The sequence below is a fragment of the Engystomops pustulosus genome, chromosome 4 (genome assembly GCF_040894005.1).
Source record: "Engystomops pustulosus chromosome 4, aEngPut4.maternal, whole genome shotgun sequence".
Classification (NCBI taxonomy): Eukaryota; Metazoa; Chordata; class Amphibia; order Anura; family Leptodactylidae; genus Engystomops; species Engystomops pustulosus.
In genome coordinates this window covers 37,220,979-37,234,576 of record NC_092414.1, presented here as the reverse complement: position 1 = coordinate 37,234,576, position 13,598 = coordinate 37,220,979, and the positions used below count along the sequence as shown (strand labels likewise).

The 13,598-nt window shown below is 50.4% G+C and overlaps 20 non-coding genes across 20 annotated transcripts; all 20 read right to left on the bottom strand.

Moving 5' to 3' along the window:
* Positions 1-432: 432 nt before the first annotated feature.
* LOC140129235 (U5 spliceosomal RNA) lies at positions 433-551 on the bottom strand. Its single transcript, XR_011855440.1, has one exon. It is a non-coding gene; the product is annotated as a U5 spliceosomal RNA (small nuclear RNA).
* A 551-nt stretch (positions 552-1,102) lies between these two features.
* Positions 1,103-1,221, bottom strand: LOC140129234 (U5 spliceosomal RNA). The gene has a single exon (XR_011855439.1). It is a non-coding gene; the product is annotated as a U5 spliceosomal RNA (small nuclear RNA).
* A 548-nt stretch (positions 1,222-1,769) lies between these two features.
* LOC140129233 (U5 spliceosomal RNA) lies at positions 1,770-1,888 on the bottom strand. Its single transcript, XR_011855438.1, has one exon. It is a non-coding gene; the product is annotated as a U5 spliceosomal RNA (small nuclear RNA).
* Positions 1,889-2,442: 554 nt separating this feature from the next.
* LOC140129232 (U5 spliceosomal RNA) lies at positions 2,443-2,561 on the bottom strand. The gene has a single exon (XR_011855437.1). It is a non-coding gene; the product is annotated as a U5 spliceosomal RNA (small nuclear RNA).
* Positions 2,562-3,109: 548 nt separating this feature from the next.
* On the bottom strand, positions 3,110-3,228 carry LOC140129231 (U5 spliceosomal RNA). Its single transcript, XR_011855436.1, has one exon. It is a non-coding gene; the product is annotated as a U5 spliceosomal RNA (small nuclear RNA).
* Positions 3,229-3,776: 548 nt separating this feature from the next.
* Positions 3,777-3,895, bottom strand: LOC140129230 (U5 spliceosomal RNA). The gene has a single exon (XR_011855435.1). It is a non-coding gene; the product is annotated as a U5 spliceosomal RNA (small nuclear RNA).
* Positions 3,896-4,443: 548 nt separating this feature from the next.
* On the bottom strand, positions 4,444-4,562 carry LOC140129229 (U5 spliceosomal RNA). Its single transcript, XR_011855434.1, has one exon. It is a non-coding gene; the product is annotated as a U5 spliceosomal RNA (small nuclear RNA).
* Positions 4,563-5,110: 548 nt separating this feature from the next.
* Positions 5,111-5,229, bottom strand: LOC140129228 (U5 spliceosomal RNA). Its single transcript, XR_011855433.1, has one exon. It is a non-coding gene; the product is annotated as a U5 spliceosomal RNA (small nuclear RNA).
* A 548-nt stretch (positions 5,230-5,777) lies between these two features.
* Positions 5,778-5,896, bottom strand: LOC140129226 (U5 spliceosomal RNA). The gene has a single exon (XR_011855431.1). It is a non-coding gene; the product is annotated as a U5 spliceosomal RNA (small nuclear RNA).
* Positions 5,897-6,444: 548 nt separating this feature from the next.
* Positions 6,445-6,563, bottom strand: LOC140129225 (U5 spliceosomal RNA). Its single transcript, XR_011855430.1, has one exon. It is a non-coding gene; the product is annotated as a U5 spliceosomal RNA (small nuclear RNA).
* A 548-nt stretch (positions 6,564-7,111) lies between these two features.
* Positions 7,112-7,230, bottom strand: LOC140129172 (U5 spliceosomal RNA). Its single transcript, XR_011855379.1, has one exon. It is a non-coding gene; the product is annotated as a U5 spliceosomal RNA (small nuclear RNA).
* A 548-nt stretch (positions 7,231-7,778) lies between these two features.
* On the bottom strand, positions 7,779-7,897 carry LOC140129224 (U5 spliceosomal RNA). The gene has a single exon (XR_011855429.1). It is a non-coding gene; the product is annotated as a U5 spliceosomal RNA (small nuclear RNA).
* Positions 7,898-8,445: 548 nt separating this feature from the next.
* Positions 8,446-8,564, bottom strand: LOC140129223 (U5 spliceosomal RNA). Its single transcript, XR_011855428.1, has one exon. It is a non-coding gene; the product is annotated as a U5 spliceosomal RNA (small nuclear RNA).
* A 548-nt stretch (positions 8,565-9,112) lies between these two features.
* Positions 9,113-9,231, bottom strand: LOC140129222 (U5 spliceosomal RNA). Its single transcript, XR_011855427.1, has one exon. It is a non-coding gene; the product is annotated as a U5 spliceosomal RNA (small nuclear RNA).
* A 548-nt stretch (positions 9,232-9,779) lies between these two features.
* LOC140129221 (U5 spliceosomal RNA) lies at positions 9,780-9,898 on the bottom strand. The gene has a single exon (XR_011855426.1). It is a non-coding gene; the product is annotated as a U5 spliceosomal RNA (small nuclear RNA).
* A 551-nt stretch (positions 9,899-10,449) lies between these two features.
* Positions 10,450-10,568, bottom strand: LOC140129264 (U5 spliceosomal RNA). The gene has a single exon (XR_011855467.1). It is a non-coding gene; the product is annotated as a U5 spliceosomal RNA (small nuclear RNA).
* A 551-nt stretch (positions 10,569-11,119) lies between these two features.
* Positions 11,120-11,238, bottom strand: LOC140129220 (U5 spliceosomal RNA). Its single transcript, XR_011855425.1, has one exon. It is a non-coding gene; the product is annotated as a U5 spliceosomal RNA (small nuclear RNA).
* Positions 11,239-11,786: 548 nt separating this feature from the next.
* LOC140129219 (U5 spliceosomal RNA) lies at positions 11,787-11,905 on the bottom strand. Its single transcript, XR_011855424.1, has one exon. It is a non-coding gene; the product is annotated as a U5 spliceosomal RNA (small nuclear RNA).
* Positions 11,906-12,453: 548 nt separating this feature from the next.
* LOC140129218 (U5 spliceosomal RNA) lies at positions 12,454-12,572 on the bottom strand. Its single transcript, XR_011855423.1, has one exon. It is a non-coding gene; the product is annotated as a U5 spliceosomal RNA (small nuclear RNA).
* Positions 12,573-13,120: 548 nt separating this feature from the next.
* LOC140129217 (U5 spliceosomal RNA) lies at positions 13,121-13,239 on the bottom strand. The gene has a single exon (XR_011855422.1). It is a non-coding gene; the product is annotated as a U5 spliceosomal RNA (small nuclear RNA).
* Positions 13,240-13,598: the final 359 nt, after the last annotated feature.

Sequence of the window (13,598 nt, the reverse complement as noted above, 5' to 3'; positions counted from 1 at the left end):
CAAATTAGGCCACAGACAAAAAGGAGTCCCAGACGGCGCCCGGGGAGGGATTTGTGCCAAAGAAGGTGTTGTGCTCCAGGGAGGGGGGCAGGCCTCATAGACTCCTGCTTTGGTTATTGTTGTTGTCGTCGTCAAAAACAGAAGCAGAGAGGAGAGGAGGATTCCATTTAGATCTCCTGTCCTTCTCTGTCTCCCACCCAGATGGCCGTTCTCAATAAAGCCTTGTGCCTGCCTGTCGAACAGTCTTCCGCAAGGCACACTAGCCTGAAAGCTTTCGGCTGTGCCCTGGATAACCCCTAGACCAAAGCGCCTCAAACAGCGGTACACGACGCCAGATTATTTAGTAAAAGGCCTCCTCCCTTGTTTATCAAGCCAGTAATCAACAGATCTTTCCTTCTCCACTCCTCCTTCTGTTCTTCCACAAAGACAAGAAGCTCCAGCAAGCTGAAGCATACAAAAATTGCAACAAAACTCGGTTTCATCTCTCTCTCCACGGGAAATCTTTAGTAAAAGCCAAAAGACTCGTTCGGTATGAAGAGAGACCAGAGCATGTTTTTGCTGCTGGAACAAGCCCCGCCTCCGATGCCTGCCGACAGCCACAGGTGTCGAGCTGCTCAGGGAGATGCCACTAATTTGCACAGAGGCAAATTCCCTTGCAAAATGTGTGCAAATTAGGCCACAGACAAAAAGGAGTCCCAGACGGCGCCCGGGGAGGGATTTGTGCCAAAGAAGGTGTTGTGCTCCAGGGAGGGGGGCAGGCCTCATAGACTCCTGCTTTGGTTATTGTTGTTGTCGTCGTCGTCAAAAACAGAAGCAGAGAGGAGAGGAGGATTCCATTTAGATCTCCTGTCCTTCTCTGTCTCCCACCCAGATGGCCGTTCTCAATAAAGCCTTGTGCCTGCCTGTCGAACAGTCTTCCGCAAGGCACACTAGCCTGAAAGCTTTCGGCTGTGCCCTGGATAACCCCTAGACCAAAGCGCCTCAAACAGCGGTACACGACGCCAGATTATTTAGTAAAAGGCCTCCTCCCTTGTTTATCAAGCCAGTAATCAACAGATCTTTCCTTCTCCACTCCTCCTTCTGTTCTTCCACAAAGACAAGAAGCTCCAGCAAGCTGAAGCATACAAAAATTGCAACAAAACTCGGTTTCATCTCTCTCTCCACGGGAAATCTTTAGTAAAAGCCAAAAGACTCGTTCGGTATGAAGAGAGACCAGAGCATGTTTTTGCTGCTGGAACAAGCCCCGCCTCCGATGCCTGCCGACAGCCACAGGTGTCGAGCTGCTCAGGGAGATGCCACTAATTTGCACAGAGGCAAATTCCCTTGCAAAATGTGTGCAAATTAGGCCACAGACAAAAAGGAGTCCCAGACGGCGCCCGGGGAGGGATTTGTGCCAAAGAAGGTGTTGTGCTCCAGGGAGGGGGGCAGGCCTCATAGACTCCTGCTTTGGTTATTGTTGTTGTCGTCGTCAAAAACAGAAGCAGAGAGGAGAGGAGGATTCCATTTAGATCTCCTGTCCTTCTCTGTCTCCCACCCAGATGGCCGTTCTCAATAAAGCCTTGTGCCTGCCTGTCGAACAGTCTTCCGCAAGGCACACTAGCCTGAAAGCTTTCGGCTGTGCCCTGGATAACCCCTAGACCAAAGCGCCTCAAACAGCGGTACACGACGCCAGATTATTTTGTAAAAGGCCTCCTCCCTTGTTTATCAAGCCAGTAATCAACAGATCTTTCCTTCTCCACTCCTCCTTCTGTTCTTCCACAAAGACAAGAAGCTCCAGCAAGCTGAAGCATACAAAAATTGCAACAAAACTCGGTTTCATCTCTCTCTCCACGGGAAATCTTTAGTAAAAGCCAAAAGACTCGTTCGGTATGAAGAGAGACCAGAGCATGTTTTTGCTGCTGGAACAAGCCCCGCCTCCGATGCCTGCCGACAGCCACAGGTATCGAGCTGCTCAGGGAGATGCCACTAATTTGCACAGAGGCAAATTCCCTTGCAAAATGTGTGCAAATTAGGCCACAGACAAAAAGGAGTCCCAGACGGCGCCCGGGGAGGGATTTGTGCCAAAGAAGGTGTTGTGCTCCAGGGAGGGGGGCAGGCCTCATAGACTCCTGCTTTGGTTATTGTTGTTGTCGTCGTCGTCGTCAAAAACAGAAGCAGAGAGGAGAGGAGGATTCCATTTAGATCTCCTGTCCTTCTCTGTCTCCCACCCAGATGGCCGTTCTCAATAAAGCCTTGTGCCTGCCTGTCGAACAGTCTTCCGCAAGGCACACTAGCCTGAAAGCTTTCGGCTGTGCCCTGGATAACCCCTAGACCAAAGCGCCTCAAACAGCGGTACACGACGCCAGATTATTTAGTAAAAGGCCTCCTCCCTTGTTTATCAAGCCAGTAATCAACAGATCTTTCCTTCTCCACTCCTCCTTCTGTTCTTCCACAAAGACAAGAAGCTCCAGCAAGCTGAAGCATACAAAAATTGCAACAAAACTCGGTTTCATCTCTCTCTCCACGGGAAATCTTTAGTAAAAGCCAAAAGACTCGTTCGGTATGAAGAGAGACCAGAGCATGTTTTTGCTGCTGGAACAAGCCCCGCCTCCGATGCCTGCCGACAGCCACAGGTGTCGAGCTGCTCAGGGAGATGCCACTAATTTGCACAGAGGCAAATTCCCTTGCAAAATGTGTGCAAATTAGGCCACAGACAAAAAGGAGTCCCAGACGGCGCCCGGGGAGGGATTTGTGCCAAAGAAGGTGTTGTGCTCCAGGGAGGGGTGCAGGCCTCATAGACTCCTGCTTTGGTTATTGTTGTTGTCGTCGTCAAAAACAGAAGCAGAGAGGAGAGGAGGATTCCATTTAGATCTCCTGTCCTTCTCTGTCTCCCACCCAGATGGCCGTTCTCAATAAAGCCTTGTGCCTGCCTGTCGAACAGTCTTCCGCAAGGCACACTAGCCTGAAAGCTTTCGGCTGTGCCCTGGATAACCCCTAGACCAAAGCGCCTCAAACAGCGGTACACGACGCCAGATTATTTAGTAAAAGGCCTCCTCCCTTGTTTATCAAGCCAGTAATCAACAGATCTTTCCTTCTCCACTCCTCCTTCTGTTCTTCCACAAAGACAAGAAGCTCCAGCAAGCTGAAGCATACAAAAATTGCAACAAAACTCGGTTTCATCTCTCTCTCCACGGGAAATCTTTAGTAAAAGCCAAAAGACTCGTTCGGTATGAAGAGAGACCAGAGCATGTTTTTGCTGCTGGAACAAGCCCCGCCTCCGATGCCTGCCGACAGCCACAGGTGTCGAGCTGCTCAGGGAGATGCCACTAATTTGCACAGAGGCAAATTCCCTTGCAAAATGTGTGCAAATTAGGCCACAGACAAAAAGGAGTCCCAGACGGCGCCCGGGGAGGGATTTGTGCCAAAGAAGGTGTTGTGCTCCAGGGAGGGGGGCAGGCCTCATAGACTCCTGCTTTGGTTATTGTTGTTGTCGTCGTCAAAAACAGAAGCAGAGAGGAGAGGAGGATTCCATTTAGATCTCCTGTCCTTCTCTGTCTCCCACCCAGATGGCCGTTCTCAATAAAGCCTTGTGCCTGCCTGTCGAACAGTCTTCCGCAAGGCACACTAGCCTGAAAGCTTTCGGCTGTGCCCTGGATAACCCCTAGACCAAAGCGCCTCAAACAGCGGTACACGACGCCAGATTATTTAGTAAAAGGCCTCCTCCCTTGTTTATCAAGCCAGTAATCAACAGATCTTTCCTTCTCCACTCCTCCTTCTGTTCTTCCACAAAGACAAGAAGCTCCAGCAAGCTGAAGCATACAAAAATTGCAACAAAACTCGGTTTCATCTCTCTCTCCACGGGAAATCTTTAGTAAAAGCCAAAAGACTCGTTCGGTATGAAGAGAGACCAGAGCATGTTTTTGCTGCTGGAACAAGCCCCGCCTCCGATGCCTGCCGACAGCCACAGGTGTCGAGCTGCTCAGGGAGATGCCACTAATTTGCACAGAGGCAAATTCCCTTGCAAAATGTGTGCAAATTAGGCCACAGACAAAAAGGAGTCCCAGACGGCGCCCGGGGAGGGATTTGTGCCAAAGAAGGTGTTGTGCTCCAGGGAGGGGGGCAGGCCTCATAGACTCCTGCTTTGGTTATTGTTGTTGTCGTCGTCAAAAACAGAAGCAGAGAGGAGAGGAGGATTCCATTTAGATCTCCTGTCCTTCTCTGTCTCCCACCCAGATGGCCGTTCTCAATAAAGCCTTGTGCCTGCCTGTCGAACAGTCTTCCGCAAGGCACACTAGCCTGAAAGCTTTCGGCTGTGCCCTGGATAACCCCTAGACCAAAGCGCCTCAAACAGCGGTACACGACGCCAGATTATTTAGTAAAAGGCCTCCTCCCTTGTTTATCAAGCCAGTAATCAACAGATCTTTCCTTCTCCACTCCTCCTTCTGTTCTTCCACAAAGACAAGAAGCTCCAGCAAGCTGAAGCATACAAAAATTGCAACAAAACTCGGTTTCATCTCTCTCTCCACGGGAAATCTTTAGTAAAAGCCAAAAGACTCGTTCGGTATGAAGAGAGACCAGAGCATGTTTTTGCTGCTGGAACAAGCCCCGCCTCCGATGCCTGCCGACAGCCACAGGTGTCGAGCTGCTCAGGGAGATGCCACTAATTTGCACAGAGGCAAATTCCCTTGCAAAATGTGTGCAAATTAGGCCACAGACAAAAAGGAGTCCCAGACGGCGCCCGGGGAGGGATTTGTGCCAAAGAAGGTGTTGTGCTCCAGGGAGGGGGGCAGGCCTCATAGACTCCTGCTTTGGTTATTGTTGTTGTCGTCGTCAAAAACAGAAGCAGAGAGGAGAGGAGGATTCCATTTAGATCTCCTGTCCTTCTCTGTCTCCCACCCAGATGGCCGTTCTCAATAAAGCCTTGTGCCTGCCTGTCGAACAGTCTTCCGCAAGGCACACTAGCCTGAAAGCTTTCGGCTGTGCCCTGGATAACCCCTAGACCAAAGCGCCTCAAACAGCGGTACACGACGCCAGATTATTTAGTAAAAGGCCTCCTCCCTTGTTTATCAAGCCAGTAATCAACAGATCTTTCCTTCTCCACTCCTCCTTCTGTTCTTCCACAAAGACAAGAAGCTCCAGCAAGCTGAAGCATACAAAAATTGCAACAAAACTCGGTTTCATCTCTCTCTCCACGGGAAATCTTTAGTAAAAGCCAAAAGACTCGTTCGGTATGAAGAGAGACCAGAGCATGTTTTTGCTGCTGGAACAAGCCCCGCCTCCGATGCCTGCCGACAGCCACAGGTGTCGAGCTGCTCAGGGAGATGCCACTAATTTGCACAGAGGCAAATTCCCTTGCAAAATGTGTGCAAATTAGGCCACAGACAAAAAGGAGTCCCAGACGGCGCCCGGGGAGGGATTTGTGCCAAAGAAGGTGTTGTGCTCCAGGGAGGGGGGCAGGCCTCATAGACTCCTGCTTTGGTTATTGTTGTTGTCGTCGTCAAAAACAGAAGCAGAGAGGAGAGGAGGATTCCATTTAGATCTCCTGTCCTTCTCTGTCTCCCACCCAGATGGCCGTTCTCAATAAAGCCTTGTGCCTGCCTGTCGAACAGTCTTCCGCAAGGCACACTAGCCTGAAAGCTTTCGGCTGTGCCCTGGATAACCCCTAGACCAAAGCGCCTCAAACAGCGGTACACGACGCCAGATTATTTAGTAAAAGGCCTCCTCCCTTGTTTATCAAGCCAGTAATCAACAGATCTTTCCTTCTCCACTCCTCCTTCTGTTCTTCCACAAAGACAAGAAGCTCCAGCAAGCTGAAGCATACAAAAATTGCAACAAAACTCGGTTTCATCTCTCTCTCCACGGGAAATCTTTAGTAAAAGCCAAAAGACTCGTTCGGTATGAAGAGAGACCAGAGCATGTTTTTGCTGCTGGAACAAGCCCCGCCTCCGATGCCTGCCGACAGCCACAGGTGTCGAGCTGCTCAGGGAGATGCCACTAATTTGCACAGAGGCAAATTCCCTTGCAAAATGTGTGCAAATTAGGCCACAGACAAAAAGGAGTCCCAGACGGCGCCCGGGGAGGGATTTGTGCCAAAGAAGGTGTTGTGCTCCAGGGAGGGGGGCAGGCCTCATAGACTCCTGCTTTGGTTATTGTTGTTGTCGTCGTCAAAAACAGAAGCAGAGAGGAGAGGAGGATTCCATTTAGATCTCCTGTCCTTCTCTGTCTCCCACCCAGATGGCCGTTCTCAATAAAGCCTTGTGCCTGCCTGTCGAACAGTCTTCCGCAAGGCACACTAGCCTGAAAGCTTTCGGCTGTGCCCTGGATAACCCCTAGACCAAAGCGCCTCAAACAGCGGTACACGACGCCAGATTATTTAGTAAAAGGCCTCCTCCCTTGTTTATCAAGCCAGTAATCAACAGATCTTTCCTTCTCCACTCCTCCTTCTGTTCTTCCACAAAGACAAGAAGCTCCAGCAAGCTGAAGCATACAAAAATTGCAACAAAACTCGGTTTCATCTCTCTCTCCACGGGAAATCTTTAGTAAAAGCCAAAAGACTCGTTCGGTATGAAGAGAGACCAGAGCATGTTTTTGCTGCTGGAACAAGCCCCGCCTCCGATGCCTGCCGACAGCCACAGGTGTCGAGCTGCTCAGGGAGATGCCACTAATTTGCACAGAGGCAAATTCCCTTGCAAAATGTGTGCAAATTAGGTCACAGACAAAAAGGAGTCCCAGACGGCGCCCGGGGAGGGATTTGTGCCAAAGAAGGTGTTGTGCTCCAGGGAGGGGGGCAGGCCTCATAGACTCCTGCTTTGGTTATTGTTGTTGTCGTCGTCAAAAACAGAAGCAGAGAGGAGAGGAGGATTCCATTTAGATCTCCTGTCCTTCTCTGTCTCCCACCCAGATGGCCGTTCTCAATAAAGCCTTGTGCCTGCCTGTCGAACAGTCTTCCGCAAGGCACACTAGCCTGAAAGCTTTCGGCTGTGCCCTGGATAACCCCTAGACCAAAGCGCCTCAAACAGCGGTACACGACGCCAGATTATTTAGTAAAAGGCCTCCTCCCTTGTTTATCAAGCCAGTAATCAACAGATCTTTCCTTCTCCACTCCTCCTTCTGTTCTTCCACAAAGACAAGAAGCTCCAGCAAGCTGAAGCATACAAAAATTGCAACAAAACTCGGTTTCATCTCTCTCTCCACGGGAAATCTTTAGTAAAAGCCAAAAGACTTGTTCGGTATGAAGAGAGACCAGAGCATGTTTTTGCTGCTGGAACAAGCCCCGCCTCCGATGCCTGCCGACAGCCACAGGTGTCGAGCTGCTCAGGGAGATGCCACTAATTTGCACAGAGGCAAATTCCCTTGCAAAATGTGTGCAAATTAGGCCACAGACAAAAAGGAGTCCCAGACGGCGCCCGGGGAGGGATTTGTGCCAAAGAAGGTGTTGTGCTCCAGGGAGGGGGGCAGGCCTCATAGACTCCTGCTTTGGTTATTGTTGTTGTCGTCGTCAAAAACAGAAGCAGAGAGGAGAGGAGGATTCCATTTAGATCTCCTGTCCTTCTCTGTCTCCCACCCAGATGGCCGTTCTCAATAAAGCCTTGTGCCTGCCTGTCGAACAGTCTTCCGCAAGGCACACTAGCCTGAAAGCTTTCGGCTGTGCCCTGGATAACCCCTAGACCAAAGCGCCTCAAACAGCGGTACACGACGCCAGATTATTTAGTAAAAGGCCTCCTCCCTTGTTTATCAAGCCAGTAATCAACAGATCTTTCCTTCTCCACTCCTCCTTCTGTTCTTCCACAAAGACAAGAAGCTCCAGCAAGCTGAAGCATACAAAAATTGCAACAAAACTCGGTTTCATCTCTCTCTCCACGGGAAATCTTTAGTAAAAGCCAAAAGACTCGTTCGGTATGAAGAGAGACCAGAGCATGTTTTTGCTGCTGGAACAAGCCCCGCCTCCGATGCCTGCCGACAGCCACAGGTGTCGAGCTGCTCAGGGAGATGCCACTAATTTGCACAGAGGCAAATTCCCTTGCAAAATGTGTGCAAATTAGGCCACAGACAAAAAGGAGTCCCAGACGGCGCCCGGGGAGGGATTTGTGCCAAAGAAGGTGTTGTGCTCCAGGGAGGGGGGCAGGCCTCATAGACTCCTGCTTTGGTTATTGTTGTTGTCGTCGTCAAAAACAGAAGCAGAGAGGAGAGGAGGATTCCATTTAGATCTCCTGTCCTTCTCTGTCTCCCACCCAGATGGCCGTTCTCAATAAAGCCTTGTGCCTGCCTGTCGAACAGTCTTCCGCAAGGCACACTAGCCTGAAAGCTTTCGGCTGTGCCCTGGATAACCCCTAGACCAAAGCGCCTCAAACAGCGGTACACGACGCCAGATTATTTAGTAAAAGGCCTCCTCCCTTGTTTATCAAGCCAGTAATCAACAGATCTTTCCTTCTCCACTCCTCCTTCTGTTCTTCCACAAAGACAAGAAGCTCCAGCAAGCTGAAGCATACAAAAATTGCAACAAAACTCGGTTTCATCTCTCTCTCCACGGGAAATCTTTAGTAAAAGCCAAAAGACTCGTTCGGTATGAAGAGAGACCAGAGCATGTTTTTGCTGCTGGAACAAGCCCCGCCTCCGATGCCTGCCGACAGCCACAGGTGTCGAGCTGCTCAGGGAGATGCCACTAATTTGCACAGAGGCAAATTCCCTTGCAAAATGTGTGCAAATTAGGCCACAGACAAAAAGGAGTCCCAGACGGCGCCCGGGGAGGGATTTGTGCCAAAGAAGGTGTTGTGCTCCAGGGAGGGGGGCAGGCCTCATAGACTCCTGCTTTGGTTATTGTTGTTGTCGTCGTCAAAAACAGAAGCAGAGAGGAGAGGAGGATTCCATTTAGATCTCCTGTCCTTCTCTGTCTCCCACCCAGATGGCCGTTCTCAATAAAGCCTTGTGCCTGCCTGTCGAACAGTCTTCCGCAAGGCACACTAGCCTGAAAGCTTTCGGCTGTGCCCTGGATAACCCCTAGACCAAAGCGCCTCAAACAGCGGTACACGACGCCAGATTATTTAGTAAAAGGCCTCCTCCCTTGTTTATCAAGCCAGTAATCAACAGATCTTTCCTTCTCCACTCCTCCTTCTGTTCTTCCACAAAGACAAGAAGCTCCAGCAAGCTGAAGCATACAAAAATTGCAACAAAACTCGGTTTCATCTCTCTCTCCACGGGAAATCTTTAGTAAAAGCCAAAAGACTCGTTCGGTATGAAGAGAGACCAGAGCATGTTTTTGCTGCTGGAACAAGCCCCGCCTCCGATGCCTGCCGACAGCCACAGGTGTCGAGCTGCTCAGGGAGATGCCACTAATTTGCACAGAGGCAAATTCCCTTGCAAAATGTGTGCAAATTAGGCCACAGACAAAAAGGAGTCCCAGACGGCGCCCGGGGAGGGATTTGTGCCAAAGAAGGTGTTGTGCTCCAGGGAGGGGGGCAGGCCTCATAGACTCCTGCTTTGGTTATTGTTGTTGTCGTCGTCAAAAACAGAAGCAGAGAGGAGAGGAGGATTCCATTTAGATCTCCTGTCCTTCTCTGTCTCCCACCCAGATGGCCGTTCTCAATAAAGCCTTGTGCCTGCCTGTCGAACAGTCTTCCGCAAGGCACACTAGCCTGAAAGCTTTCGGCTGTGCCCTGGATAACCCCTAGACCAAAGCGCCTCAAACAGCGGTACACGACGCCAGATTATTTAGTAAAAGGCCTCCTCCCTTGTTTATCAAGCCAGTAATCAACAGATCTTTCCTTCTCCACTCCTCCTTCTGTTCTTTCACAAAGACAAGAAGCTCCAGCAAGCTGAAGCATACAAAAATTGCAACAAAACTCGGTTTCATCTCTCTCTCCACGGGAAATCTTTAGTAAAAGCCAAAAGACTCGTTCGGTATGAAGAGAGACCAGAGCATGTTTTTGCTGCTGGAACAAGCCCCGCCTCCGATGCCTGCCGACAGCCACAGGTGTCGAGCTGCTCAGGGAGATGCCACTAATTTGCACAGAGGCAAATTCCCTTGCAAAATGTGTGCAAATTAGGCCACAGACAAAAAGGAGTCCCAGACGGCGCCCGGGGAGGGATTTGTGCCAAAGAAGGTGTTGTGCTCCAGGGAGGGGGGCAGGCCTCATAGACTCCTGCTTTGGTTATTGTTGTTGTCGTCGTCGTCAAAAACAGAAGCAGAGAGGAGAGGAGGATTCCATTTAGATCTCCTGTCCTTCTCTGTCTCCCACCCAGATGGCCGTTCTCAATAAAGCCTTGTGCCTGCCTGTCGAACAGTCTTCCGCAAGGCACACTAGCCTGAAAGCTTTCGGCTGTGCCCTGGATAACCCCTAGACCAAAGCGCCTCAAACAGCGGTACACGACGCCAGATTATTTAGTAAAAGGCCTCCTCCCTTGTTTATCAAGCCAGTAATCAACAGATCTTTCCTTCTCCACTCCTCCTTCTGTTCTTCCACAAAGACAAGAAGCTCCAGCAAGCTGAAGCATACAAAAATTGCAACAAAACTCGGTTTCATCTCTCTCTCCACGGGAAATCTTTAGTAAAAGCCAAAAGACTCGTTCGGTAGGAAGAGAGACCAGAGCATGTTTTTGCTGCTGGAACAAGCCCCGCCTCCGATGCCTGCCGACAGCCACAGGTGTCGAGCTGCTCAGGGAGATGCCACTAATTTGCACAGAGGCAAATTCCCTTGCAAAATGTGTGCAAATTAGGCCACAGACAAAAAGGAGTCCCAGACGGCGCCCGGGGAGGGATTTGTGCCAAAGAAGGTGTTGTGCTCCAGGGAGGGGGGCAGGCCTCATAGACTCCTGCTTTGGTTATTGTTGTTGTCGTCGTCGTCAAAAACAGAAGCAGAGAGGAGAGGAGGATTCCATTTAGATCTCCTGTCCTTCTCTGTCTCCCACCCAGATGGCCGTTCTCAATAAAGCCTTGTGCCTGCCTGTCGAACAGTCTTCCGCAAGGCACACTAGCCTGAAAGCTTTCGGCTGTGCCCTGGATAACCCCTAGACCAAAGCGCCTCAAACAGCAGTACACGACGCCAGATTATTTAGTAAAAGGCCTCCTCCCTTGTTTATCAAGCCAGTAATCAACAGATCTTTCCTTCTCCACTCCTCCTTCTGTTCTTCCACAAAGACAAGAAGCTCCAGCAAGCTGAAGCATACAAAAATTGCAACAAAACTCGGTTTCATCTCTCTCTCCACGGGAAATCTTTAGTAAAAGCCAAAAGACTCGTTCGGTATGAAGAGAGACCAGAGCATGTTTTTGCTGCTGGAACAAGCCCCGCCTCCGATGCCTGCCGACAGCCACAGGTGTCGAGCTGCTCAGGGAGATGCCACTAATTTGCACAGAGGCAAATTCCCTTGCAAAATGTGTGCAAATTAGGCCACAGACAAAAAGGAGTCCCAGACGGCGCCCGGGGAGGGATTTGTGCCAAAGAAGGTGTTGTGCTCCAGGGAGGGGGGCAGGCCTCATAGACTCCTGCTTTGGTTATTGTTGTTGTCGTCGTCAAAAACAGAAGCAGAGAGGAGAGGAGGATTCCATTTAGATCTCCTGTCCTTCTCTGTCTCCCACCCAGATGGCCGTTCTCAATAAAGCCTTGTGCCTGCCTGTCGAACAGTCTTCCGCAAGGCACACTAGCCTGAAAGCTTTCGGCTGTGCCCTGGATAACCCCTAGACCAAAGCGCCTCAAACAGCGGTACACGACGCCAGATTATTTAGTAAAAGGCCTCCTCCCTTGTTTATCAAGCCAGTAATCAACAGATCTTTCCTTCTCCACTCCTCCTTCTGTTCTTCCACAAAGACAAGAAGCTCCAGCAAGCTGAAGCATACAAAAATTGCAACAAAACTCGGTTTCATCTCTCTCTCCACGGGAAATCTTTAGTAAAAGCCAAAAGACTCGTTCGGTATGAAGAGAGACCAGAGCATGTTTTTGCTGCTGGAACAAGCCCCGCCTCCGATGCCTGCCGACAGCCACAGGTGTCGAGCTGCTCAGGGAGATGCCACTAATTTGCACAGAGGCAAATTCCCTTGCAAAATGTGTGCAAATTAGGCCACAGACAAAAAGGAGTCCCAGACGGCGCCCGGGGAGGGATTTGTGCCAAAGAAGGTGTTGTGCTCCAGGGAGGGGGGCAGGCCTCATAGACTCCTGCTTTGGTTATTGTTGTTGTCGTCGTCAAAAACAGAAGCAGAGAGGAGAGGAGGATTCCATTTAGATCTCCTGTCCTTCTCTGTCTCCCACCCAGATGGCCGTTCTCAATAAAGCCTTGTGCCTGCCTGTCGAACAGTCTTCCGCAAGGCACACTAGCCTGAAAGCTTTCGGCTGTGCCCTGGATAACCCCTAGACCAAAGCGCCTCAAACAGCGGTACACGACGCCAGATTATTTAGTAAAAGGCCTCCTCCCTTGTTTATCAAGCCAGTAATCAACAGATCTTTCCTTCTCCACTCCTCCTTCTGTTCTTCCACAAAGACAAGAAGCTCCAGCAAGCTGAAGCATACAAAAATTGCAACAAAACTCGGTTTCATCTCTCTCTCCACGGGAAATCTTTAGTAAAAGCCAAAAGACTCGTTCGGTATGAAGAGAGACCAGAGCATGTTTTTGCTGCTGGAACAAGCCCCGCCTCCGATGCCTGCCGACAGCCACAGGTGTCGAGCTGCTCAGGGAGATGCCACTAATTTGCACAGAGGCAAATTCCCTTGCAAAATGTGTGCAAATTAGGCCACAGACAAAAAGGAGTCCCAGACGGCGCCCGGGGAGGGATTTGTGCCAAAGAAGGTGTTGTGCTCCAGGGAGGGGGGCAGGCCTCATAGACTCCTGCTTTGGTTATTGTTGTTGTCGTCGTCAAAAACAGAAGCAGAGAGGAGAGGAGGATTCCATTTAGATCTCCTGTCCTTCTCTGTCTCCCACCCAGATGGCCGTTCTCAATAAAGCCTTGTGCCTGCCTGTCGAACAGTCTTCCGCAAGGCACACTAGCCTGAAAGCTTTCGGCTGTGCCCTGGATAACCCCTAGACCAAAGCGCCTCAAACAGCGGTACACGACGCCAGATTATTTAGTAAAAGGCCTCCTCCCTTGTTTATCAAGCCAGTAATCAACAGATCTTTCCTTCTCCACTCCTCCTTCTGTTCTTCCACAAAGACAAGAAGCTCCAGCAAGCTGAAGCATACAAAAATTGCAACAAAACTCGGTTTCATCTCTCTCTCCACGGGAAATCTTTAGTAAAAGCCAAAAGACTCGTTCGGTATGAAGAGAGACCAGAGCATGTTTTTGCTGCTGGAACAAGCCCCGCCTCCGATGCCTGCCGACAGCCACAGGTGTCGAGCTGCTCAGGGAGATGCCACTAATTTGCACAGAGGCAAATTCCCTTGCAAAATGTGTGCAAATTAGGCCACAGACAAAAAGGAGTCCCAGACGGCGCCCGGGGAGGGATTTGTGCCAAAGAAGGTGTTGTGCTCCAGGGAGGGGGGCAGGCCTCATAGACTCCTGCTTTGGTTATTGTTGTTGTCGTCGTCAAAAACAGAAGCAGAGAGGAGAGGAGGATTCCATTTAGATCTCCTGTCCTTCTCTGTCTCCCACCCAGATGGCCGTTCTCAATAAAGCCTTGTGCCTGCCTGTCGAACAG